This window comes from Panthera uncia (genome assembly GCF_023721935.1).
Source record: "Panthera uncia isolate 11264 chromosome E2 unlocalized genomic scaffold, Puncia_PCG_1.0 HiC_scaffold_19, whole genome shotgun sequence".
Lineage (NCBI taxonomy): Eukaryota > Metazoa > Chordata > Mammalia > Carnivora > Felidae > Panthera > Panthera uncia.
In genome coordinates this window covers 13808297-13835979 of record NW_026057588.1, presented here as the reverse complement: position 1 = coordinate 13835979, position 27683 = coordinate 13808297, and positions in this window count along the sequence as shown.

The window sequence follows — 27683 nt, the reverse complement described above, 5'->3', positions numbered from 1 at the left end:
ACCTAGCAGGCTTTGAAAACAAATGGGGCCAGGTGAGGGGTGTGTGTGTGTGTGTGTGTGTGTGTGTGTGTTGGGGGGAGGGCAGTGGGTTCAGAGTGTCTGCAGGGAGTGGGGGCGGTGAGGAGCAGGAGAGGCTGGGAGGGGCTGCCTGGGACTGTCTAGCTGGGATATCCAAAATAACAGATCAAGTGAGCATTCAAGTGTGACAATGGTATGTATTGTGGTTTTGTTTTCAAAGGGAGAGAGAATGGGGCGCCTGCTGAGCGTCCACCTTAAGCTCAGGTCACGGTCTCGGTCTCGCAGTTCATGAGTTCCCTGAGTTCCGAGCCTGCGTTGGGCTCTGTGCAGACAGCTCAGAGCCTGGAGCCTTCTTTGGATTCTGTGTCTCCCTCTCTTTCTGCCCCTCCCCTGCTTGCACTCTTTCTCTCTCTCTCTCTCTCTCAAAAATAAATAAATGTTAAAAAAATTAAAAAAAAAAAAGAGAGAGAGAGGCCTTATCTTTTAAAGATAAATACTGAGGGATTTTGGAGGAAATGCTATGATGTCTGGGATTTTTCAAAAATAATCCAGTGGGAGGAGCACTGGGGTGGCTCAGGTCATGATCTCAGTTTGTGGGTTCGAGCCCCACGTGGGGCTCTGTGCTGACAGCTCAGAGCCTGGAACCTGGTTTGGATTCTGTGTCTCCCTCTCTCTCTCTCTTGCAAAAAGAAATAAACATTAAAAATATATATATTTCTTTGGGGCACCTGAGTGGCTCAGTCGGTTGAGCATCCGATTCCAGCTCAGGTCATGATCACGCAGTTCGTGCGTTCGAGCCCCCCATCGGGCTCTATGCTGACAGCTCAGAACCTGGAGCCTGCTTCAGATCCTGTGTCTCCCTCGCTCTCTGCCCCTCCCCCGCTCTCACTTGATCTCTCTCTCTCTCTCTCAAAAATAAATAAACATTAAAAAAAAAAAAAATTCCTGAGCCGAAATCAGAAACTCAACAGACTGAGCCACCCAGGAACAAGGACTTCCTGGAGAAATGACTGATACCCTGTCTGAAAAAGAAATGGTACAAGTGGGAAGATATGAAATGAGTGAGGAATGGAAGATTTGATAATGAAGAACAAGATGTTTCCTGGACCTGAACAGAAAAATAAGGGACTTAGACACCATGAAGGATATTTATGTGCACTGACTGGACAATAAATAAATATCTAAGTACCTCTTAAAAAAAATTAAAAAACAGGGGCGCCTGGGTGGCTCAGTCGGTTAAGCGTCCGACTTCAGCTCAGGTCACGATCTCGCGGTCTGTGAGTTCGAGCCCCGCGTCGGGCTCTGGGCTGATGGCTCGGAGCCTGGAGCCTGCTTCCGATTCTGTGCCTCCCTCTCTCTCTGCCCCTCCCCCATTCATGCTCTGTCTCTCTCTGTCTCAAAAATAAATAAACGTTAAAAAAAAAAATTAAAAAAAAAATTAAAAAACAAAAGATGGTAAATTTGACATTTTACTGGAATTAAGAGTTTTTTACATTTAAAAATATTAAGGGACGTCTGGGTGGTTCATTTGATTAAGCATCTGACTTCAGCTCAGGTCACGATCCCACGGTTCATGGGTTCGAGCCCCGCGTCGGGCTCTGTGCTGACAGCTCGGAGCCTGGAGCCTGCTTCGGATTCTGTGTCTCCCTCTCTCTCTGCCCACCCCCCCCTCCACTTACGCTCTGTCTCCCTGTGTCTCTCAAAAACAAATGTTAAAAAATTTAAAAAATATATTAAATTCCACTGACAGAAGCAACGAAAACCTTGAGGTGGTTTCGAAGAAACCCCACAAAAGATATGCAATCGTTTATGAAAAAGTTTATAAAACTTTATTAAAGGGCAGTAAGAGTTAACTATTGACACACAGAAGAAGATCTACACAGAGTCACAGGGACAAATGCAAAAGCACGTCCTCAGGGCAAACATGAAATTGCAGGCTGGTCGGCAGAATACGACATTCACACAGAACTCAAAGACACATGAAACAACGCCATGTAATAATTGTGGGACACGGGCGCCTGGGTAGCTCAGGTGGTTAAGCGCCTGACTCTTGATTTTGGCTCAGGTCATGACTCTCGGTTCATGGGATCAAGCCCCGAGTCGGGCTCAGCGCTAACAGCAGAGCCTGCTTGGGATATTCGCTCTCTCTCTCTCTCTTAAAATAAATAAACATTTAAAAATAATAATTGTGGGACAAATGTGTAGAAGCAGCCAGGGCTGGGAGGAGGGAGTGGGATTGGAAGAAGAAGATACGCAGCGGGGCATCTGGGTTGTCAGAACTAGGATTTGAAATCTGGCAGTCTTGGCTTCAGGATCCCTCTGGGCTCAACACCAAGTTTATGGGTTCATGGCACCTGCCTCCACCTGAGCCCAGAGCGCCAACCCCTAGCTGAGACTGACTCCTTCCTCCGTCCCTGCCCTGACCAGATGCCCTACACAGCAGGTAGGATGTTGGCTCGGGAAACCTCAACCATCATCCAAGGGTAATCCAGGCAGCCCCGGGCGTCCCCATTCATATGCCAGAGACAGAATCCCCATCAGGAACCTACCTCCCCAGGGCAACGACATCCCCACTAATGCCGATTCCCTCCACCAGATCTGGAGGCAGGTGTACCCAGCCCCGGCCCTCCTGAGCTAAGCAAATCATTTGTCTTCTGTTGGAAATTCAGTTTCTTCCCAAATTAAATGTGGACTGTCACCTTTACTCCCTGAGTCGGGCAATGATTTCCTGATATGGCCCATATCAGGAATCATGCAGCAACCCCACGCAGAATTCGTTCAAATGAACTGTGAGCCTCCGAGGAAACGCCACGCTTAATTCACAAATTCCACAAGCGTTTATGGAGCCCTGACTGTTTGCCAGGCTAGGCACTGGGGACACAGGAGCCAATGCAACAGGCAGAGCGTTTATCCTCTTGGAGCGGAAAACAAATACATAGGTGAGGATGTAAATAAGTGAACAATGGAAGGGGATGGTAAGTACTATGGGAAAAGAAAATAAAGCAGGGGAAGGGTCCGGAAGGTACAGGGGGCGAGGTTGCAGTTTCAGACAGGGCAGTCAGGGCCCCCACTGAGAAGCTGACATTTGAACCGCTATAGAAAAGGGATCAGGGATGAAATCATATCAATATCTGGGGAAGGAGTACTCCTGGAAGGGAAAATAGCAAGTGCAAAGGCCCTGTGGCAGGAGCAAGGAATAAGAAGGAGGCCTATGTGGCTGGAGTATAGGGGAGAGTGGTTGAAAATGCCCTCAGAGAGGTGATGGGGGCAGGCTGTGGGGGCTTCGTCTTTTCCCCTGAGATGGAACCACGGAGGGCTCTGGGCGGGGTGGGGGGTGACCTGTGACCTGACCTAGGTGTTCACAGGCGCCCTCTGCTGCACGTGGGAACAAGAGGAGATAGCATAGGAAGCAGGATGCTGCCGTGATAAAAAGGTGTCTGAAGAGGAGGGTAGACTGGACCTGGGCACGGGCATGGGAGCAGGAAGTGGATGCTTTTGGATAGATTCCTAAGTGGAACCGGCAGGGTTTGCTGGAGAATGGGTGTGGGTGCGAGAGCCGCACCGAGGATGTGTGTGTGGGTCCCCGGGGCAAGTATGTTTTTGTGGAGTCCCTGGCTATAGAAATGACTCGATTGGAAATGTGTTGCAAAATTCGTGGACCCAAGTGAGGTCTAGTGAGTTCCCATTCACGATCTAGAAAAATGGGCCCAGAAGAAGTACTTACATATTTCCTTGTCCAACCCGTGTTCTTCGGAGTGTCCGAGTACTGCCCCTTCATGTTCTTTATCACCAGATGTGTCACTTCTGGATAAGCTAACAGCCCCCATCACGCAAGAGAGGCGGCAATCTGCTATGACTCACCGTTCCTGTCTCTGCTAATCTCTAAAGCCATTTATTTGGCTCTGGTTACGCCATCACTCATGACGCTGCCTCATCCCTTGTGACATCGGGAACACGGGCTTCCGGTGACTCTCTCAAAGGCTTTCCTGGGCTTTGCTGATGATCACACATGCAATTCTTCACCAGGGAATGCAGCAGGGAAATGCGAGTGAGAATGTTTCTGGTCATGTTGAAAGGTCGTATTTGGAATTTTGTAGCATAAATGCAGGACACATCTTCCCAGCAGGTCTTTCTTTCTTTTTTAAATTTAATTAAATTTAATTTTTTTTTTAATTGAGAGAGAGAGAGAGAGCAGGGGGGAGGGGCAGAGGAGAGAGAGAATCTCAGGCAGGCTCCACGTTCAGTGAGGAGCCCGTCAGCGAGGAGCCGGACTCGCGGCTCGATCCCACGACCCTGGGATCATGACCTGAGCTGAAATCAAGACGCTCAGCCCTCAACCGACTGAGCCACCCAGGCGCCCCACCACCGGGTCTTTCTTACGCTCTTCAGGCCAGACTTCCTTGCCCATCGCCTGGAAGGATTCATGGTCCGGATAGCCCTGGGAGGAAAAAGGTCTTACCAATTTCTGACCGTGGAGAAGACACCAGCCAGTCCTTGGAGAGCCTGGGGTCTCGTTCTGGCCGCAGGAGTGACAGGCCATGAATAATGGTCTGTTTCTGTGGCGGAAATAAAAAGATCTTCACAGATAGCAGAGAAAGAAATAGGTAATTCCTCTCTGAAGGGACGTAGCCTTATTATCAACCCAAATTTACTAAATAACTCCTTCCACAAAATCCAGTTTACCAAATCTTTATTAAATACAATTCTCAGATAATAGGCTACTGTCGAGGAGCAAGAATTTCTGGCCCCTCAAAGGTTTTCCAGCAGGACTAATAAGCAAACTGATAGGTGGGGCGCCTGGGTGGCTCAGTCGGTTGAGCGTCCGACTTCGGCTCAGGTCATGATCTCGCAGTTCGTGGGTTCAAGCCCCATGTGGGGCTCTGTGCTGACAGCTCAGAGCCCGGAGCCTGCTTCAGATTCTGTCTCCTTCTCTCTCTGTCCCTCCCCTGCTCATGCTCTGTCTCCCTCTGTCTCTCAAAAATAAAAATATTAAAACAAAATAAAAAAAAATTGACATGAGACAGGTGAGTGAGAGAAAATCAAATTTTATGGGCATACATATGGGGAATCCACATAGACATGGAAATTCCAAAGGCGGTCAGGCAAAATGAGGCCTGTGTGTCATTCTGGAGAAGGGGGTCGGGGTCTAGAACTTCAGAGGGAAGGAATATACTTGACGGGTTTGTTAATTAGATGTTTGCCCTACTTACGGATGGGTCAGCCAGATAAAAGTTATCTATGTTAATAACCGTTATTCTGGGAAAGGCCTTCAATTCAGATGCTTCTGTGTGGTTCAGGGAGGGGCAAAGATTTCTCTCGAGGGACCCCTGCCTGGGTGGCTCAGTCGCTTAATAAGCGTCGGACTTCGGCTCAGGTCATGATCTCACGGTTCCTGAGTTCGAGCCCCGCATCGGGGTCTCTGCTGTCAGCACAGAGCCAGCTTCAGATCTTCTTTGCCCTCTCTCTCTGCCTCTCCCCTGCTGGTACTCTTTCTCAAAATCACTAAAGAAACTTAAAAAAAAAAAAAAAAAAAGAGTTTCTCTTGAGCTTGTTAGGGTCTCAAGGGCCTTCAGCTTGAAATAGTCCACGTGCCAAAGGGGGCACATTCCGGGGCATCCATCCTGAACTCCACCACTGTTTAGATCAGAAGAATCAGAATACAACCCGGCTGTTTAAATCATCTGTATTCTGATCAGGAAACATACGGAGGGGTTGCATCTTTATTTAGCCTTGTAGAGGAAGAAACCTCGGATTTTTCCTTCTTCTCTGCTGTGTTTCTCCCCTGCGGGCTTCCTTTACTACTCACACAGAACACTCCCCTTCTGATACTTCTGGTCACCCAGCATGGTGGAGGTTTTTCCAGCAAGTTCCCAGTAAGTATCACTTACCGCAGTTCCGACACTGTCCACCCACAGATGACGTCAGATCCTAATGGTTAGGGGCTCAGTCCCACGAGACTTCTCCCCACCCCCGGCCCCTCCTCACTCCAGATGCCACTCTCAAGCCCAGGTTATCACCAACCACCTGCAGAGGTCACAGACTGGAGGTCCCAAAGACCCCCTTCTCGGGTTCTATTAATTTGCTAGAGCAGGTGACAGAGCTCAGGGAAACACTCACACTTACCAGGTAAGCCTGGAGCCTGCTTCGGATTCTGGGTCTCCCTCTCTCTGCCCCTCCCCAGCTCACACTCTGTCTCTGTCTCTCTCAAAAATAAATACATATTAAAAAATTAAAAAAAAAAAAAAGATATTTCTAGCGCTCTTATCACCTAGGAAATGACAAAGGTTTCGGAAGTTCTGAGCCGGGAGGCGAAGGCAGAGCCCAATATAGATATTTCCTACTGTCTCACAGACTATACATTATGTTTTGTTTTTGTTTTTCATCGCTACTGTCGTTGACTTCATTTTATTTATTTATTTTTAAATGTTTATTTATTTTGAGAGAGGGCAGGTGCACAAGCAGGGGAGGGGCAGACCGAGCGCGGGACAGAGGATCCAAAGCAGGCTCACCGAGCCCGATGTGGGGCTCGAACTCAGGAACTGTGAGGAGACCTGAGCCCAAGTCGGACACTTAACCGACTGAGCCACCCAGGCGCCCCTCCCTCCTTTAGGTGGTTTTAACAGAAGCCCTCAGAGGACAGGTGAACCCTACCTAGCCCTCAGCCTAGAACTGGGGGTGTGTGTGGCAAGACTGGGCCCGCTGCTGGCCGCTGGGGTGGCGACCCTTGTGCTTGGGGGCGTCCTTGGGGACGGGGGCTGGGGCCACAGGGCCCTGAGGACTGTGGTGTGGACCCGGGACTCAGCTCCAGAGTCAGATGATCACTCAGAGCCCTGAGCTTGTCCTCTGTCCGAGTCAGTGAATGAGAGGCGCCCCATATCAATAGGGCAGCACTATTGTGGAAGCCGGCCGGGGGGCCCCCGGCTTGCTAGACCCCACTGCTCTCCCGGAACTGGGGTCCAGCCAACTCCATCAGGGCAAGAGTCCGAGAGTTCCTCCGGGCTTCCAGCTGACCCCATGCGCACAGGGGTGGTGGCGTGGGTAGAGATAGGGCCTTGGAGAGCCCCCTAGCGGGGGAGAGACAGGATGGGACCCACATGGGTCCCTGCCTGAAGTCGGGGTACCTACCCAGACAGCACTGCAGTCCTTGGCTTAGAGAATTTCGGGGAAGGCTCTACAGAGTGCAGGGCACCCCCCCCCCACACCTGGTGGAAGGACACTCCTGATGGGATGTGAGAGGAGCAGAAAAGTCCAGGGGGCCGCCGAGGGGTCCGCTTAAAGAAAGGAAGAGGGGTGCCTGGGTGGCCCAGTTGGTTCAGCGTCGGATTTCGGCCCAGGTCAAGATTTCACGGCTGGTGGGTTCGAGCCTCACGTTGGAGCCAGCTTCGGATTCTGTGTCTCCCCTTTCTCTGCCCCTCCCCTCTTCATGCTCTGTCTGTCTCTCTCTCAAAAATAAATAAACGTTTTTTAAAAAGGGGGGGAGGACACCTGGGTGGCTCAGTCAGTTGAACGTCCAACTTCGGCTCAGGTCACGATCTTGCGGTTCGTGGGTTCGAGCCTTGTGTCGGGCTCTGTGCTGACAGCTTGGAGCCTGGAGCCTGCTTCAGATTTCTGTGTCTCCCTCTCTCTCTGCCCCTCCTTTGCTTGTACGCTGTCTCTCTCTCTTTCAAAAATAAATAAACGTTAAAAAAATTTTTTTAAAAAAAGGAAAGAGATTGGCTGCCATTTACGGAGAGCTGAAGGAGGGGGAAGAAGCAAGTGTGGAGTGGGTAGGGAATCAGGACTCAATTTTGGGGAAAAGGAGGCTCAGAAAAGTTAAGCCCAAGGGCTCAGAGTAAGGATGGGAACCCGTTTCGTCTCGACACCGCCTGGCCCACCCAACATGAGGGAGCATTTTAAATCACATCGGACACCACGGCCCGGTGCACACATGCTTCATCAACAGTGTCGGTCATCCCATGATGGGTGTTCTGACCCCCTTTGAGGGGAAACAGTAAGAGGCTCAGAAAGATCTTGGGGCACCTGGGTGGCTCAGTCGGTTAAATGTCCGACTTCAGCTCAGGTCATGATCTCACACTCCGTGAGTTCGAGCCCCATGTTGGACTCTGTGCTGACAGCTCAGAGCCTGGAGCCCGCTTCGGATTCTGTGTCTCCCTCTGTCTCTGCCCCTCCCCTGCTCATACTCTGTCTCTCTCTGTCTCAAAAGTAAATAAACGTTAAAAAAAAATTAAAAAAATAAATAAATAAAAACATTAAAAAAAAAAAAAAAGGAGGCTCAGAAAGGTCTCGGGCCAGGCTTCAGACCCCAGAGATGGCAGAGATCAGTCCAGACCTTGAGCGTGTGCTCCCAGATCTGTTTCTCCCCTTCTAGTCCCGGCCAGGTTTTCCTGAGGCTCCCTCCCTCCCCTCCCCTGCCCTCCTCCCTCAGGGAATCCAGGGGCCTCACTCCTGCTATCTTATTTGCGTTGTTCAGAACCAGGTGGCCAGCCCTGCAAGGACCCCATGCAAAGGCCCATGAGAAAGGCCCTTAAAAGGAAGCATCACGCTGCCTGGGACACTGTGAAATGGCAGCTGTGTGACCATCCACCTCCCCAGGACCCAGGCGTGCCCAGAAGCGTGGTTCCCATGGTGGCGACACAGGCGCCCCCCAATGTGGACCGTGTCCTAGGCCTGCCAGGGGCCCAGGCCAAGCGCGCCCCTCCTCATTCTCTCACGCCACATCCAACCTCCCAGCAAACCCCATCCCGTCCACCCTTGCCCTCTGGTCCTCGCTTGGACCCCTGCACCAACTCCAGCCTCTTCGACTTCATGGCCAGTTTTCTTGTTGACCAAGGATGGCGCCATCATCTATGGGGGGCTGCCTGCTTCCTTGTTCTCATTCCCGTTGTCTCCCCGGAACTCCCCTTAAGTGCAAGGGGGCCCGTGAGTACGTAACTAATATTCTGGGTCTCTCATGGGCCAGGTGGCGTAAGCCCACCACATGTCCACCTCGGCCGGGGCCGGTGTAACCACCACGGGGAGGCCGGCTGTGCCGGTCAGATGTTCCGGGTCTATGTGCGGTGGGCACTGTGGAGGCCTCCTCGCCCCCCGTCCAGTCCCTTGTCTGCTGAGGAACCCCCACAGCTGGCGGGAGCCTGACTCAGTCCGAGGGGCTGTTCCTGATGAGTCTAATCAGTGACCCCCCCCCCATTGCCCTGGGCAATAATCGGTTCAGGAATGGGCACCCCACCCAGTGCCAATGGGATGCAAAGGGATGTTTGCGGGGGGGGGGGGGGGGATGTCCAGGAAAATGTAGAAAAAAGGATCACAGATCTAAGAAGATTTTGTAGTTTGCTAGATGACCCGGAAGAAAGAATGAGGGAAGCCGCCTACAAGTTGGATGACTACCACACTCCCATAGCTTGAGAGGTATGGCTTGGCAGCTGGAAAAGGAGGAAGTAAAAGATCAAGGATTTCCTTTAGGACCATAAGTTATGAGGCAACCTGCTTGTGGTGAAATCTCACATCGTTGGGAAACAGTGTGTGGACTATTGACTTGGCAATCAAGCCATAGATAAGACACCATTTTGCAAAGCCATTAACAAAGGTACTCATGACACATTAAAAAAACATTTTTTTTTAATGTTGGTTTATTTTTGGAAGAGAGACAGACAGAATGCAAGCAGGGGAGGGGCAGAGGGAGAGGGAGACACAGAATTGGAAGGAGGCTCCAGGCTTCGAGCTGTCAGCACAGAGTCTGATGTGGGGGTCGAACCCACGAACCTGAGCTGAAGTCAGACGCTTAACCGATTGAGCCACCCAGGCGCCCCAACAAGCTTTCATTTTACAAAGGGATTTGTATATTTGTATATTTATAAAGGAAATTTCCATCTACAGAGAGGTCTCCCCCTCCTTACCGGGAATAGGGCGACTGTTTACAACGGTCATCAGGATTCACTCTGCGTAACGAATCTTACTAAAGAACCCTCTTTATGATACTTTCCCTGGTCACCTTCTCTTAACTTGCCTCCCCCTCCCATCAACCTCCGTGCCCTCTTCCTTTATTTTAGCCTCAGATGATCTATAAACCCAAGTTCTAAGCACCCCTTTGGCTTATCCACCGCTGGATGGTCCCATACATAATGTGCTTTGCACATGTTGGTAAATTTCTGTTCATTTTTCTCTTGTTTATCTGCCTCTGGTCTGTTGGATTCACAGGGCCCGGATGGATAACCTAAGACGGTGTTAAAAAAGAAGCAACAGTCTCCAAATGGAGTCACCTGTGCTAAGCCCATATTGCCAAACCAAGACTTCACACCTAACCTAACTGCACTTTCAGACTTCCCCAGGAATGTCATCTTAACCAGTCAGTCTGGGATTTCCTGGTGGGCACTGGAGAGGGAATCCACCTGATAGCCTGTTTCATCTCCCAAAGAAAGGCGACTTGCCCCAAACAAACCTATTTTGAAAGTTTATGACTTCTTTGTCCCACTCCCCACCTGCCTTTAAAATTTATTTTTTAATGTTTATTTATGTTTGAGACAGAGAGAGACAGAGCATGAATGGGGGAGGGGCAGAGAGAGAGGGAGACACAGAATCGGAAGCAGGCTCCAGGCTCTGAGCCATCAGCCCAGAGCCGACGCGGGGCTCGAACTCACCAACCGCGAGATGGTGACCTGAGCTGAAGTCGGCCGCTTAACCGACTGAGCCACCCAGGCGCCCCCCCCCCCCCACCTACCTTTAAAAGCCTCTCCTTTTCTGCAGCCCTGTGGAACTCCTTTTACTTGCTAGATGGAGTGTTGCCTGACTTATGAACTGTTGAAAAAAGCCAATTAGATTTTGGAATGGACTCTGCTGAATTTTGTTTTTTAACATATTTGGTGGCAGTGGTGGGATCTGAGGCGAACTTTATTTTATTTTATTCACTGTGTGAGACAGAGAGTGCAGAAAGGGCAGAGAGAGAGAGAGAGAGAGAGAGAGAGAGAGAGAGAATCTCAAGCAGGCTCCACACTATCAGCATGGAGCCTGATGTGGGGCTCAAACTCATGAACTGTGAGATCATGACCTGAGCCAAAGTCGGATGCTTAACTGACTGAGCCACCCAGGCGCCCCTGAAGGGAACTTCTGACGGCATCTGGGGACAAGGAATGTAGGCATGGTACCCTGTGAACCCTTTGAGTTCTCCTGAGTCATCATTCTGTGGGTAAATTCCTCTTGGTTCTGAGTGAAACTGTGTCCCATAGGGTTAATGAGGTTGAAACTGGCAGATAGCCTTTATGTGAGAAGTAAGGGAGATGATTCATTTTCACAAATAACAAACAAAAGCTGTGCTGTCTAGGGGTGCTTGGATGGCTCAGTCATTTAAGTGTCCGACTTCAGCACAGGTCACGATCTCATGGTTCGTAAGTTCAAGCCCCATGTTGGGCTCTGTGCTGACAGCTCAGAGCCGGGAGCCTGCTTCAGATTCTGTGTCTCCCTCTCTCTCTGCCCCTTCCCTGCTAGAGCTCTGTCTCTCTCTCTCTCTCTGTCTCTCTCTCTCTGTCTCTCTCTGTCTGTCTGTCTCTCTCTCTCTCTCAAAAATAAATAAACTTAAAAAAAAAAAAAAAACCAGCCAAAGGAAAAAACTGAAATTAACAATGAAAAACCTTCCCCAATTCTGGTAAATATCAGAGCTCCAGATGGGATTTCTTAGCAGAAGCCAGCTAAGGGGGAGAATCTGACCCAGAGTCATCTCTCCTGGATCTCTGTCTGTAGTGGGCAGCAGAAAGAGGGAAATAAAATCTCTTTTGCACTCTCTTTTGGAACGCCTCTGGAGTCCAAGGAGTTGTTAACATGCTGCCAGAAATATTTACTGCTTGACCTGGCTAAAAACTACAAAGAAACTCTGTGGTCAGAAATTGGCCAGATGGCAGAGCCTGATAGAAACACATTTTAAGGCCTTCTCCCCTAAGCTGACATAAAACTATGCATCCAGAGGGAAAGAAAATCCTGAAGCTCTTGTACAAGGACAACCCACGGTGTCATTTAAGCTACAAATCCAACGCTTTGAGGACTTGAGAGCAACTGTCCTTATCTTACAAATCTTTGCACAACTAGAAATTCAGCTCTGGAGGCAGTTCAAAGTTCACTTATTCCTTCCCCCCCCCCCCCCCCCCCAATTCCAAAACTTCCCCTATTTACCTTAAAAGGCTTCTAACTTGCATTCTTCCCTGTGCCTTTGAGATGTAAATGTTAAAGTAGAACTTCAGGGAAATAATTAATATCAAAAGGAAAACAAAAAGTGGGAAGGTCACTTGGAAACCTGCACTGTGGGGTCCGTTTGTGTTTGTAGGTTAATTTGTGTCTGTGTGCTTGCCTTGTGTTGTAGATGTGTGGGATTTTCTACCTTGGCGGGGAGTATTACCAAAATTAATTTGTAAAAGACCTCTATTTAATTGGCTTAAAGAAAATCAAGCACAAAGGAATAAGTATTCATAAAAGTTCTTGAAAATATCATAGAAACTAAGCCAACTACTGATCAGGTCCATGTAGTGTGGGATAATCTCTGTTAGAATCTACCTGAAGTTTGCTTTAATTAAAATACACATTTTAATTTTTTTGTGTTTTATTTATTTATTTATTTATTTATTCATTTATTTTAATTTTTAAAAATGTTTATTTATTTTTAAGAGAGAGACAGAGAGTGAGTAGGGGAGGGGCAGAGAGAGAGAGGGAGACACAGAATCTGAAGCAGGCTCCAGGTTCGGAGCTGTCAGCACAAAGCCTGATGCAGGGCTTGAACCCACAAGTTGTGAGATCATGACCTGGCTCGAAGTTGGACGCTTAACCGACTGAGCTACCCAGGCACCCCTTTTTTTATGAGCATGCGAGCAGGGCAGGGGTAGAGAGACAGAGACAGAATCTGAAGCAGGCTTCAGGCTCTGAGCCATCAGCACAGAGCCCGGTGCAGGGCTTGAACTCAGGAGCAGTGAGAACATGACCTGAGCCAAAGTTGGACACTCAACCAACTGAGCCACCCAGGCACCCCCAAAATACATATTTTAATTGTTTTCAGAGTTACCAGCATTAGATATAACTGTCTAGTGTCTCATAAAGCTTTTTTTTTAAGATATATGCTTTTTAAAACTTTTTTATTTTTATTTATTTTTTAATTTTTTTTAACGTTTATTTATTTTTGAGACAGAGAGAGAGAGAGCATGAACAGGGGAGGGTCAGAGAGAGAGGGAGACACAGAATCTGAAACAGGCTCCAGGCTCTGAGCTGTCAGCACAGAGCCCGACGCGGGGCTCGAACTCACGGACCGCGAGATCATGACCTGAGCCGAAGTCGGCTGCTCAACCCACTGAGCCACCCAGGCGCCCCTAAAACACTTTTTTAAAGTTTATTCATTTTACGAGAGAGAGAGCACAAGTGGGGGAGGCGCAGGAAAGAGAGGGAGAGAGAACCCCAAGCAGGCTCTGCATCGTCAGCACAAAGCCCAATGCATTGGACTCATGAACCATGAGATCATGACCTGAGCTGAAGTCGGATACTTAACTGACTGAGCCACCCAAGCACCCCAAGCTTTTTGTTTTTTTAAGTAGACTTTACACCCAACTGATGAGGGAGCATAAGGCAAGCTGAGGGCCAAGCACAAGCTAAGCTAATCCTCCCTCCACCCTACCTGGGATGTGCGTGATAGTCCTCAGGACTCCTGGCTGCCCAAGGACACTGGAAAGGACACAAAACAAATGGCTGACCCGAGAGCGCAGGACCTGAGTCTCCATCAGTTCACAAATATCTTAGTAAATTACAAGAAAAAGGCAATCTTATCAATAGCCTGATCTCCAGAAGCCTGTGGCCCTCCCCTCCATAGTGGTGTTGGGGACAAAGGCAAGAAGGAAATGGAGGGCAAAATTAAATTTCCTTATAACCTGCAGCCCATTGACAAATACTTGAGGCAAATACAGAGTGGACCATTTCTCTGGGAACCCCTACCGTCCTAATGTTAATGCTTTGCTAGAGGGAAAAAGCAATCTCAGCTCCACACTAGCTAGGCCTCCAGGAACCTGTGAGTCTTCTTTAGTATATGGAGTTCCCTTTAAGAAACTTCCTCTTGACTTTATCTCCCCCAACTCCATGGTGTATAAATGGTCACCCCTCACACTTATAAGGCAGTTCTTTCTGCCCACGGGTCTTGTCTTCGTGCTTGAATAAAATCACCTTTTTGCACCATAGACGTCTTCAAGAATTCTCTCTTGGCCATGGGCTATGACCCCACCATCACTCCGAAACCCTATACACAATGTTGGAGCCCAACGTGGGACCTGAACTCATGACCTGAGATCAAGACCTGAGCTGAGACTGAAGAGTCAGATGCTTAACCGACTAAGCCACCCAGGCGCCCTGCTGGTTTTTTTTTTAAGGTTTATTTAAATAATCTCTACACCCCACCTGGGGCTCGAACTCATGACCCGGAGATCAAGCGTGGCATGCTCCTTCGACTGAGTCAGCCAGGCGCCCCTCTCATAAAGTTGTTGCGGGTGGTGTAAACATAGTTGTGGAGTCTCTCCCGTCGAATGGTGGCCCCCCAAATGTGGTCGACCCTATCGAGTGGGGGCAGGGCGATGAAAGAATTCACCTGAGGCAGAACAAAGGCGACCGAAGTTTATTGAATAGGCCCCAAGGGGGCAGCGGTCAGGACAGCAGAGGAGAGGCTGTCTGCAAGGAGGCCGTGGGTGGGGGGCGTATTTAAAGTGAGAAGGTGAGGAGGTATGGGGACATGTGGAATTTTCTCTTTCTTAGTAACTGTGCCTGGTTGTCAGGAGCCCGTTGGTCAGGTAGGGCCTACGGGTATTTTGAGGTGGGTCTCCCGATGGGCCCTTCTGTGTTCAGCCAGGTGGTCGCTGTGGGCCCTTTGGCCTTGATCAAGTTTCCATTGCTGGAACCTGTTGTCTGAAAGCAGCTTCTAGGGGGTGCCTGGGTGGCTCAGTCTGTTAAGCATCCAACTCTTGGTTTCGGCTCAGGTCATGATCTCGTGGTTTCGTGAGTTCGAGCCCCACATCTGGCTTTGCAATGGCAGCATGGGATTCTCTCTCTACCCCTCCCCCACTCTCGCTCTGTCTCTCTCAAAATAAATAAATTAAACTTTAAAAAAGATAAATAAAAGCGGACTCTACAAGAATTGTTAACAAGTAAATTAAACAGACGTAGGCCAAATAAAAAGGTTTTAGGTGGACTTTTTTTTTTTTTTAATGCTTATTCATTTTTGAGGGGGCAGCGGGGGACAGACGACCCAAAGCAGGCTCTGGGCTGACAGTGAGAGCCTGATGCGGGGCTCAAACTCACAAACCTTAAGGTCATGACCTGAGGGGGAGTCAGACACTTAACCTACTGAGCCACCCAGGCGCCCCAGCTCTGTTTTTTCTAAGATGCCTCTTACAAACAGGGCATCTTAGAGCTGATGAGACGGAGCGCATGGAAAGGCAAAGAAGGGTGTCTGTAGCACAGAAAGCACGCCAGGGAAGTGTTAGTCGGTATTATTACTATTTTAAAAAACATTTTTTTCTTAATGTTATGTATTTTTGAGAGAGAGACAGAACACGAGAAGGGGAGGGGCAGAGACCGTGAGAAAGAGACACAGAATCCGAACCGGGCTCCAGGCTCTGAGCTGTCAGCACAGAGCCCGACTCAAGGCTCGAACTCGCGAACGGTGAGATCATGACCTGAGCCGAAGTCAGACACCGACTGAGCCACCCAGGTGCGCCCCCCCCCCCCGCCAAGATTTTCTTTTTAAATAATCTCGACACCCAATGTGGGGCTCAAACTCAAGCCTGAGATCAAGAGCCTCATGCTGTACGGACTGAGCTAGCCAGGGGATCTGTGCCCCCCGAGCTATGGACATGTTGTCCACGTCGCAATCCAGCCCCTTCTTCCTGGCGTAGAGAACCTCAGTTTTATTCAGGACCAGACAGTAATATTCTCAGGGAATTCGTTTCATTTGAGGTAGAAATGGCCAGGTTTGTGGGAAGAATGATGGGGGCAATCTGGGTGACTTTATCCTGCTTGATAAAAACTAGGAGACACACATGCCTCCTAGAATCGGAGGGAGGTGTCTGTGATTGGAGGGGGCGGGACGAGGAAGACGTCAACGTGAAGCAATGTCCCATTTTCTGGCCTGGTTGTTGGTTATGTGAGTGTTTGCACTATGATAATCCATTTATGCTGTATGTTTATGGACTTTTTGGTGTGTATGTTATAGTGTTGTTACACATACAGTGTGTGTGTGTGTGTGCGTGTGTGTATAAAATGTTTTCTTTCCTAGGGCGCGTGGGTGACTCAGTCGGTTGAGCATCTGACTCTTGATTTCAGCTCAGATCGTGATCCCAGGGTCGTGGGATCGAGCCCTGAGTTGGGCTCCACACTCAGTGTGGAGCCTGCTTAAGATTCTCTCTCTCTCTCTTGGGGCGCCTGGGTGGCTCAGTCGGTTAAGCGTCCGACTTCGGCTCAGGTCATGATCTCACGGTTCGTGGGTTCGAGGCCCACGTCGGGCTCTGTGCTGACACCTCGGAGTCTGGAGCCTGCTTCGGATTCTGTGTCTCCTTCTCTCTCTGCCCCTCCCCCACTCACGCTCTGTTTCTCAGAAATAAATAGATATAAAAAAATAAATAAATAAAAATTTAAAAAAAAGATTCTCTCTCTTCCGCTGCCCCTCCCCCACTCACGTGCTCTTGTGCAAGAGCACATGCTCTCTCTCCTTAAAGAAAATATTAATAATAATAAAATAAAGAAATAGAAATGTTTTCTTTCTTTCTTGTGGCAAACGTTGAGTGAAGACACAGTCGTGCAGGAGACGCTGGCGGCCATCTTGGGACAATTGGGTGGCAAGTCCCAAGATGGATGACAGCATGCTGAGGATGATGGAGGAGAAAAATGGACAGAGGTGTCCCTCGCTGTCATCACTGAGCCACTGCACCAACCCAGGTGTGACATACCTCCTGGTTAGGAAGAGGGAAAAAATGCCCTCCATCTTCAAAGGCTCTTGGAATTGGGTTTCCTTTACTGTTTCCCAAAGCATCTTGGGAATTGCGGTGGGGGTCTCCAAAGCCACCCTTGGGTTTGGTGATTCACCAGAAGCAGTCACAGGACGCAGAGGGTGTAATGCTCACAGTTAGAGTTTACTACGGTGAAAGGGAAAAGGTGCATGGCGAGAAATCCAGAGGAAACCGGGAGCAAGCTTCCAAGAGTCCCTCCCCCACCCCCCACCCCCCACCCCCCACCCCCAGCGGAGGGACCAGGATGCAGCCTAGGTCCTTCAGCAATGATGGGTGACAGCTCATGCAAATATTGTCCACCTGGGATGCTCATTTGAACCTAGGAGTCTAGGGATTTTTTGTTTTTGTTTTTGTTTTTTTAGGAGTCTAGGGTTTTTACTGGAGGTTGGCCATGGAGGCACGCAGTGTTTGAAGCCTGACTCCAGAGCTCCAGGAGGAAAGGAGACGTTCAACTGCACATTATATTTTCTTTTCTTTAAAAAAAATTTTTTTAATGTTTATTTACTTTTGAGAGACAGAGAGACAGAGCACAAATGGGGCAGCAGCAGAGAGAGAGGGAGACACAGAATCAGAAGCAGGCTCCAGGCTCCGAGCTGTCAGCACAGAGCCCGACGCGGGGCTCGAACTCACGGACCGCGAGATCATGACCTGAGCCGAAGTCGGAGGCTCAGCCAACTGAGCCACCCAGGCGCCCCTCAGCTGCAAATTATATTTTCTGCACCAACTATCTAGACAAACAAGCGCCAGGGTGGTTCGAGCCCCCAAGTGTGCAAAAACAATCTTGTCAGAACATTCAGAGAGCTCCATTGCCGGGTGCTGGCTAAGGGCCAGTCACGAAAACAGGCGCCTCTTGGGACTGCGTATCGGGCCTGCTGAATGAACTTTTTTTCCTACGTAAATATAATCATCACTTTCATTCTTTTCTTCGAGTACATGGAGGTCCAGAGGGGTTAAGAAACGGAACGTGCCCAAAGCCACCCTAACAAATGCTGACGCTCTTTAGTCTCTGGCATGACTGCTTCCAGTTGGCCACATCAGTGGGACCGCCTCTCCAGACCAAAGAAAACACGGACGTGGGGCTGGATTTGGCCCCAGGGCCTGCAGCCCTCATCCCTGGGATATCGAGATTCCACTGAAATCCTTATAAGGGAGTACGAGGGGGGAGAAATCCCCAAAGGTAAAGGAAAGGATGTCAGAGGAAGGCCACACAAAGGGACAGATATGTCAACACACTTCCCAAAGATGGAGCTCCACTCGTTGGGGGAGCAGTGGGCTCTGGGACGGGAAGAGGGGCTCAGAACTTGCAGGAAGGGCTTAGAGGGGAGGGTCCAGGTGGCGTCAGGGGGCAAATGGAAAGGGGAGCTGGAATCCAGCTGTGTCAGCTGGCTGCTTACTCCCTCCTCCCAGGCGGCCCCACATTGAAACCCCGCCCTGGGAGGAACTATTCTATAAAGCAATACTTTTGGGATCGTGGTTATTTCATTATATATTTTTTAAGTAAGCTCCACGCCCAGCGTGGGGCTTGAACTCACAACCCTGAGCCCAAGAGCCACGTGCTCTACAGACTGAGCCAGCCAGGGGCTCCTGGAATTGTGACTGAGGATCATTCCTGGAGTGGCCACCTCTCCCCTGGGGGCATTGGGGAAACTGGAGGAAGGTTTTTATTACAAGGATTAGGGGGAGCGACCATCACTTCCTGGACAGGGGACCAGGGCACCAAGATGCCAAATGTCCCATGAGGCTTCCCACAGTGGCCCCGGCAGAGGGTCCCACACTACAATCCATGAGACATTCGTGGGAGTTAAGAACCTGCTTATAATTACCCGAGTCCAGCACTGAGCTCCGTTTACTTATAAACAAAGTTACACATGTTCCAGAAATGCACACACCGCTCGCACCAAGGGAGGTTCGTTCATTGTTCGCCACTGGGTTCTTCGAATCGCAAATACAGTATACTGTGTCTGTTTTGTTTGTGGCAGTCAGAGAACATTCAGGAAGATTCTGCCCCGAGTACGCACTCCCAGCCCCATCATTATGTCTTGAAGCTTTATCGGGCCTGAGTCTTTCATTAGTGTATTACAAATTACTTTCCTCTTATTCTTTCCTTATATCACAATAAGGGCATTATCTTGATTAAAAAAAAAAAAAACTTTTGGTATGTGGGTAGGTTATATTATCCACAAATTTTATTTCGGGGTGCTGAAAGGAGCATTAAAAAATATTTATTATAATACTAATCTACGGTGATAAAAATCAGAACAGCAGTTACCCCGGAGGGTGGGTGGTGGGTGGTGAGAGGTTTGACTGCAAAGGGGCACAAAAGAACTTTCTGGAGCAATAAAAATGTTCTTTACCTTGACTGGGGTGGTATACAACTGTCAAAAGTCATTAAACTGCATACTTAAAGTGGGCTCGTTGCATTGCAATTGTAATGCAAATTCTAACATCACTCGGGCTGAATAAAACACCAATTTAAAAATATTCGTGCAGAAAAAATTCTAAGTACATATTTGTTACAGAAAGGAGGTAATGGATCTGCTGAGGCTTTGAAATTGATTAGGTGGATTTGTGCGGGAATCCGAAAACAAAGATGAAACAATAGCAGAGGAGATCATTTCATCCAGTGCTGCTTTTCACACAAGTTATGCAAAACTTTCAACTAAATCATAAATGTGCAGATGTGGGTGCAGGTTGGGTTGTGATGTGAATACATTTCTTATTCTTTTTTTTTTTTTTAATTTTTTTTTCAACGTTTTTTATTTATTTTTTGGGACAGAGAGAGACAGAGCATGAACGGGGGAGGGGCAGAGAGAGAGGGAGACACAGAATCGGAAACAGGCTCCAGGCTCCGAGCCACCAGCCCAGAGCCTGACGCGGGGCTCGAACTCACGGACCGAGAGATCGTGACCTGGCTGAAGTCGGACGCTTAACCGACTGTGCCACCCAGGCACCCCAACATTTCTTATTTTGAGTTGCAGTCCAAAAACTTCGAGGGGTGCCTGGGTGGCTCAGTTGGTCGAGCGGCTGACTCTTGCTTTTGACTCAGGTCATGATCCCAGTGTCATGGGATCGAGCCCCATGTAGGGCTCTATGCTGAGTGTTGAGCCTGCTTGGGAATTTCTCTCTCTCTGTCTCCCTCTCTCTCTCTCCTCTGTCTCCCTCCCCTGCTCACACTCTCTCTCTAAAAATAAAACAAAAACCAAAAAACTTTGAAGACCACACTCTAAAATAGAAATCGCCAGACTTTCAAAGCGATCACTCCTATTTCGGCACAAAGCGGATTCAGGGCAATGGCTTCGCTCATGGTGGTGGACGTCAATCTGTCCCCTCACATCGTTATCTTTTTTTAAAGTTTTTAAAGTTTATTTGTTTTTGAGAGAGACAGAGTGGGACTGAGCGGGGGGGGGGGCAGAGAGAGAGGGAGACAGAATCCAAAGGGGGCTCCAGGCTCTGAGCTGTCAGCACAGAGCCCAACGCGGGGCTCAAACCCATGAACCGTGAGATCATGACCTGAGCTGAAGTCAGATGCTCAACCGACTGAGCCATTCAGGTGCCACCCCGCCCCCCACATCATTTTCTTAATAGATTCTTTTACAGCAACCTTATCAGATGTGATTAGATTAAATCATTCTGGCTTTACCTGAGAAGCTCATCAGTCAGGAGCTTGTGTCTGAAGCTTGCAAGATGAGATACAGGGAAGGGAGAAAGAAGGTGATGGGGTAAAGAATCAGAATCTTAATCTTTCATAATGAAAACTTAATACATAATGTCTAAATTCAATCAATCCAGCCATTAACACTCACAAAATGGGAAAAATACAAGTCACATCACACACAAAGGGCTAATTTTCCTAACATGCATACAGATTACTAAGCTTTGGAACGGGAAGCTCGTCGTCACCATCACCATCAATAACAGCAAAAGGTGGAGAAACAGAGTGGTTTGAGACTTCTTAAGAACAATACAGATTTTCCTTGACTTCCGATGGGATCGTGTCCTGATGAACCCATCATAAGTTGAAAGTACTAGGGGCAAAAAAAAAAAATAAATAAATAAATAAATAAATAAAATTAAAAATAAAATAAAATAAAATAAAATAAAATAAAATAAAATAAAAATAAAAAATAAAAATAAAAATAAAAATAAAAAATAAAAAATAAAAATAAAAAAATAAAAAAAAAAAAGAAAGTACTAGGGGTTCCTGGGTAATTCAGTCGGTTGGGCTTCCGACTTCAGCTCAGGTCATGATCTCATAGCTCGTGAGTTCGAGCCCCGCATCAGGCTCTGTGCTGACAGCTTGGAGCCTGGAGCCTGCTTTGGATTCTGTGTCTCCCTCTTTCTCTGCCCCTGCCCTGTTCATGCTCTGTCTCTCCTTCAAAATTAAATAAACATAAAAAAATTTTTTTTTAACTTGAAATTATTAGAAGTCAAAGACACATTTATTTTTTTAATTTAAAAAAAAAAATTTTTTTTAACGTTTATTTATTTTTGAGACAGAGAGAGACAGAGCATGAACAGAGAGGGTCAGAGAGAGGGAGACACAGAATCTGAAACAGGCTCCAGGCTCTGAGCTGTCAGCACAGACCCCGATGTGGGGCTCGAACTCACAGACCGCGAGATCATGACCTGAGCTGAAGTCGGACGCTTAACCGACTGAGCCACCCAGGCGCCCCTCAAAGACACATTTAATACACCCAGCCTGCTGAACATCGTAGCTTAGCCTAGCCGACCTAAAACATGCTCGGAACACTTACATATTAGCCTATAGTTGGGCATAATCATCTCACACAAAGCCTATTTTACACTAAAGTGTTAAATATCTTATGTCAATATTGAATGTTGTACTGAAAGTGAAAAACAGATGGTTGTATGTATTGGTTGTTGACCCTCACGATCGTGGGGCTGACTGGGAGCCGCGGTTCCCTGCCACTTCCCAGCCTTGTGATATGCACATCCCTGCGTATCACTAGCCCCGGAAAAGATCCAAATCCAAAATGTGAAATCTAGTTTCTACTGAATGTGTATTGCTTTTGTGCCATCGTAACAGTCAAAAGATCATAAGCCGAGAATCATTATTGTACATCAGGACCATCTATGTTACCAACGTGAGGACAAGGGAGCAATGCCTTCAAAATTCTGAAGGAAACTACTTTCTGTCCCCGAATTCTATAGCCAGCCAAACTATCACTTGAGCGAGAGGGGGAGTTGAAGACATTTTCTGAAGCGCAAGCTTTAAAAAATGTACCTCCTGAGACCCCTTCCTCAAGAAGCTGGAGGATGTGCTCTATAAAATGAAAGCATCATTAAGGAAGAGAAGGAACTGGGACCCCAGCCACGCAGGGGGCCCTTCACAGGAGAGAAGTGAGGGGAACCCCAAGGATGATGGAAATCCCAGCACGTCAGCTAGTCTCAAGATTACAGGTCAACCAGTCCTAGTAGGACCACGTGACTGCAGGGACACTCACGTTGAGGGCTGTCATCCCCAGATGCCAACTGCCATTGAACTGTTTTGTTTTCTTTTGATTTTTAACCTGAGGAGAGAACGGCTGGATGGACACGAACCACATTGTTGTCTGTGGTTGACTTGTCGCGGCCATGATGGAGACCCTGTTCTCCCTCCACGACTGGCTGCTGGATCCCCACCCAGGGGGCTCATTTCTCCCCCAACAAATGTGCTGCTTGGCTCCCACTCATGAGAGCTGTGGAAGGCCGGGGGTGTTCTCAAAAGTGGAAGACACAGGGCTGACCACATTCAGGCCGGCTGTGCGGGACGTGGCCCACATGTCCGCCCTGACAGTAACACTCATTTACGTATGGTTAGCCGTATGCTTTCTAGGGTTCGTTCAGGCCCTCACCCACTGAATTCTCCAGAAGGGGTTTGTGTAACTCTCAAGGAAGCTGCCACCAGATTATGACCTGGATATGGTCCAGCTCTTACTCTCCCAAGGACTTCCGTTGAAAAGTGGCTGCTGTGCCCTTTCCTTACACAGATAGATGGCTCTTCTCTTGTTCTTTAACCTTTCCTTCTCTTGCAAAAAGCTTTCTTGTTTCCCTTGGGGCCATAGCTTGGGAGAGAGCTCCAGAGTGGTTACAAAGCTGCCCAGTGGCTGCAGGGAGAGGTTCAGGCACGAGCCCTGACCCCAGGGGGATGCAGATGGACCCGTCAAAGGCTGCTGGGCTCCAGTGTTTCCTAGTAATGGTTGTGTTCCCTTATCACTTTTTAAAAACTCAACCATAGGGGCGCCTGGGTGGCTTGGTCGGTTAATCGTCCGACTTCGGCTCAGGTCATGATCTCACGGTCCGTGAGTTCGAGCCCCGCATCGGGCTCTGTGCTGACGGCTCGGAGCCTGGAGCCTGTTTCGGATTCTGTGTCTCCTTCTCTCTCTGCTCCTCCCCTGTTCATGCTCTGTCTCTCTCTGTCTCAAAAATAAATAAACGTTAAAAAAAAAATTTAAAAAAATAAAAACTCAATCATAACAGTGGATAAATAGATATTATTATATACTAGGATCACAGTTACCACGAGAAAGGTGAACCCAGAGTGTGTGGTCTAACTGATAACGCCGTACTGACATAAATTTCTCAGTTTTGACAAACGTACCGTGGTTTTTTTTTTTTTTTAATGTTTATTTATTTTTGAGACAGAGACAGAGCATGAACAGGGGAGGGTCAGAGACAGAAGGAGGCACAGAATCCGAAACAGGCTCCAGGCTCCGAGCTGTCAGCACAGAGCCCGACGCGGGGCTCGAACTCACGGACCGAGAGATCATGACCTGAGCCGAAATCGGCCGCTCAACCGACTGAGCCACCCAGGCGCCCCAAACGTACTATGGTTTTGTAAGATACTAGATGCGAACATCAGGAGAAACGGGGCAAGGGGTCTACTATACTGGAGCACTCTGTACTACCTTTGCAACTTTCTGTCGATGTAAAATTATTCTAAAATTAAAACATCGGGGTGCCTGGGTGGCTCAGTCGGTTAAGCATCCAACTCTTGATTTCAGCTCAGGTCAGGATCTCACACGGTTCGTGAGTTCAAGCCCCACGTCTGGCTCCTTGCTGACAGCATGGAGTTTGCTTGGGATTCTCTCTCTCCCTCTCTCTCTGCCCCTCTCCCGATTACTCGCATGTGCGTGCATGCTCACTCTCTCTCTCTCTCTCTCAAAAATAAATAAAACTTAAAAAAAACCCAAAAAACAAAATTAAAACATTGAAAAGAAATGTCATAGGGCCACCTGGTTGGCTCAATCAGTAGAGCATGGGACTCTTTTTTTTTTAAATATAGCAGCCTCTTATAAGGCATAGATTTTTAAACTTTTATCTCTGAGGGAGAGCACGAGCAGGGCAGAAGCAGAGAGAGAGGGGAACAGAGGATCCAAAGCACAGGCTCCACGCGGACAGCAGTGAGCCCGATGTGGTGCTCACACTCACCAACGGAACTCGCCAACCGTGAGAGCATGACCTGAGCCGAAGCCGGGCACTCAACTGACTGGGCCACCCAGGCGCCCCAGAGCATGTGACTCTTGCTCTTGGGGTCGTGAGTTCAAGCCCCATGTTGGGCCTAGCGCTTACTTAAAAAATAAATAAGTAAATAAGTGGGTGAAGAAAATTAAAAAAATAAAAAGAAATGTCAACCATTATGGTGTCGGAGGACGGAGGAATTGCACGTAGGTGATAAATTATAAAGAAAAGAAAAGAAAGAGTAACACAAGAGGCCATGATAATGGCGACACGGGACTTGGGTGGGGCACACAGGTGGTGCTCAGACACTGAGGATGAGCTCGTTCCTTACCCAGGTGACGAGTTTACGGGCTTCTAAATTGTTATTCTTTAAGCTGTACACAGGGGTCTTACAACTCTGTACTGTGTTCTATGAAACCGAATACAATATTTGGATAGTGTCTTACACACAGCCTGGTAGTGACCTACCACCAACGACACCCCAGCCAGAGTGAACACACGTATCACAGGCATTCGGTTCTGTGTTCTCAGGGAAAATCCTCCCCTCCAAAACAAAACCAACTCCCTAAAGGGTATTCTACTCAATAAACATGCGTTTCACCATTTTCTTGCTCCTTCCCCAGCACAAACACCTTTCTCGTGGTAGCTGTGCTCCTAGTATATAATAATACCCATTTCTAAGATATCATGGGTCCGCGTTCAGTAGTATTCTGTTATTGTTCTCAGATTTCAACCTCAACTCAAGCTTTATCTAAATCACCGTTCAGTGATCAGCTCTAATGTGTGAGGAAAAACAGGACGTCTTGCCCAGAGGTAAGCGGCTTAAGCCATCTGCGGTGGCTGACCCAGAGGCAGGCACTTTATGCTTGGCTTTCCTCATCTGTGAAATGGGTATAATGAAATCCCTACCTCACACCCTTGTTAGGATGTGTAAAGCACTTAAATGTGGTGGGTTTTTTTGTTTGTGTTTTCAACATTTATTTATTTTTGAGAGAGAGAGAGAGAGAGAGAGAGAGACAGGGCTCAAGTGGAGGAGGAGCAGAGACAGAGGGAGACATGGAATCCAAAGCAGGCTCCGGGCTCCGAGCTGTCAGTACAGAGCCCCACGCGGTTCGGTTTCATGAACCTCAAGATCACGACCTGAGCTGAAGTCAGATGCTTAACTAACTGAGTCACCCAGGTGCCCCATGGATGTGTGAAGCACTTAGAATGACACCGTGGCACCCACTGAGTACCCTGGAAATGTTCTTCTTTAAAAAAAGACAAAGAGTTTTTAAACACAATTAAAAAAAAATTTTTAATGTTTATTTTTGAGAGAGACACACAGAGAGACAGAGCTGGAGTGGGGGAGGGGCAGAGAGAGAGGGAGACACAGAATCTGAAGCAGGCTTCAGGCTCTGAGCCATCAGCACAGAGCCTGACACAGGGGCTTGAACTCACGTGCCGTGAGATTATGACCTGAGCCGAAGTTGGACACTTAACAGACTCGTCACCCAGGCGCCCAAAGGTCATTTTAAATAACATCTGTTTTTAACTCTTTTTTTTTTTTAATTTTTTTTTTCAACGTTTATTGATTTTTGGGACAGAGAGAGACAGAGCATGAAGGGGGGAGGGACAGAGAGAGAGGGAGACACAGAATCGGAAACAGGCTCCAGGCTCTGAGCCATCAGCCCAGAGCCTGACGCAGGGCTCGAACTCACGGACCATCAGATCGTGACCTGGCTGAAGTCGGACGCTTAACCGACTGCGCCACCCAGGCGCCCCTGTTTTTAACTCTTATATAGTTTGGTTTTAAAGTCAATCCTTCCCTACCCTTCTCAATGTGACTCCAATGCAGCCAAACAATGGAACAATAGATAGGTGGGTACATACTGATGAGAGCTCACATGTGTTAAGGGTTTACTCTGTCCCAGGCCTCAATTTCTGGATCTTATGGAAGCATCACTCCCACCCGATTGGACAGTGTTGGGAGATGCCCCTGAACTTGAGGCGTGAAATCCAGGATGTGATGGCTCATGTCTATGGGCAGAGGGCGCTGGAAATGATTCTCAGCTCTTCTTACTAAGGCATATATCTCAAGTTAGTGAGTTCACTTCTCTGAGCCTGTTTCCCGTTCTAGAACACGAGGGTATGAGGAGGAGGGTGGAATCTACACAATCCCACTCATGGCACCTGACACATAGTGAGCACCCACTGGCTCAGGTCATGACTATACGGATGAAGCCTCAGGTAGGCGGGAGACTGAGTGTTCGGGGGGGCTCCCCTGGGTCTGTCACAGGAAGCTTCCATATCCAATAGGGTGAGTCACCCTTCCTTCCTACCATAATTTGAGGCAGAGTGGCATCTCCCAGGAGGTGAGCGGTGTCCTGGTCACACCCCTCACCTCCAGTGGCTCACAGATCCCCTGACACATGACATCATAGTCGGGATGAAATAATGGAGCCAAAGGTTTGGATGAAAGGAAGTTGTTCTCTGTTTGCCTCTTCCTCTCAATCTCAAATTCTTTTTTGTTTTTTTAATTTTGCAATGTTTACTTATTTTTTGAGAGAGAAGCAGAGAGACAGAGCGTGAGCGGGGGAGGAGCAGAGAGAGAGGGAGACACAGAATCCGAAACAGGCTCCAGGCTCTGAGCTGTCAGCACAGAGCCCGACGCGGGGCTTGAACTCGCGAACCGCAAGATCGTGACTTGACTCGAAGTCAGGCGCTTAACCGACTGAGCCACCCAGGCGCCCCCAATCTCAAACTCTTGAACCTAGCACTTTCGGGTTCCTCTTGAAGCAGCGGGGCCCTAGGGAGTAGGCAACGGCCTTGGTTACCCCCGGTGAAGAAGGTGGTGTGGAAGTAAAGATGGGCTCATGTTCTCGATAGTGAGGATTCATTCACGTATGCAATCATTTAACAAACCTTTCTTGTACACCTACCGTGTACCAGGCAGACAAAATCCTCGCCTTCCTGAAGCTGACAATCTAGTGGGGAAGTCAGACAGACGTAACACCGGGGGAAATATTCTAATCTGTTAGAAAGTGAGGAGTTCCACGTGAAAATACTGGGCAGGGGGAACTCAGGGCAGGGTCAGCAGACTGCAGCCTCCAGATAAAATCTAGCCCATCATTCGTTTTCGTACGGTTCCCAAGCCAAGAACGGTTTTTACTCCTTTTAGTGGTCGGGAAAAGGAAATCAACAGAAGACTTTGGG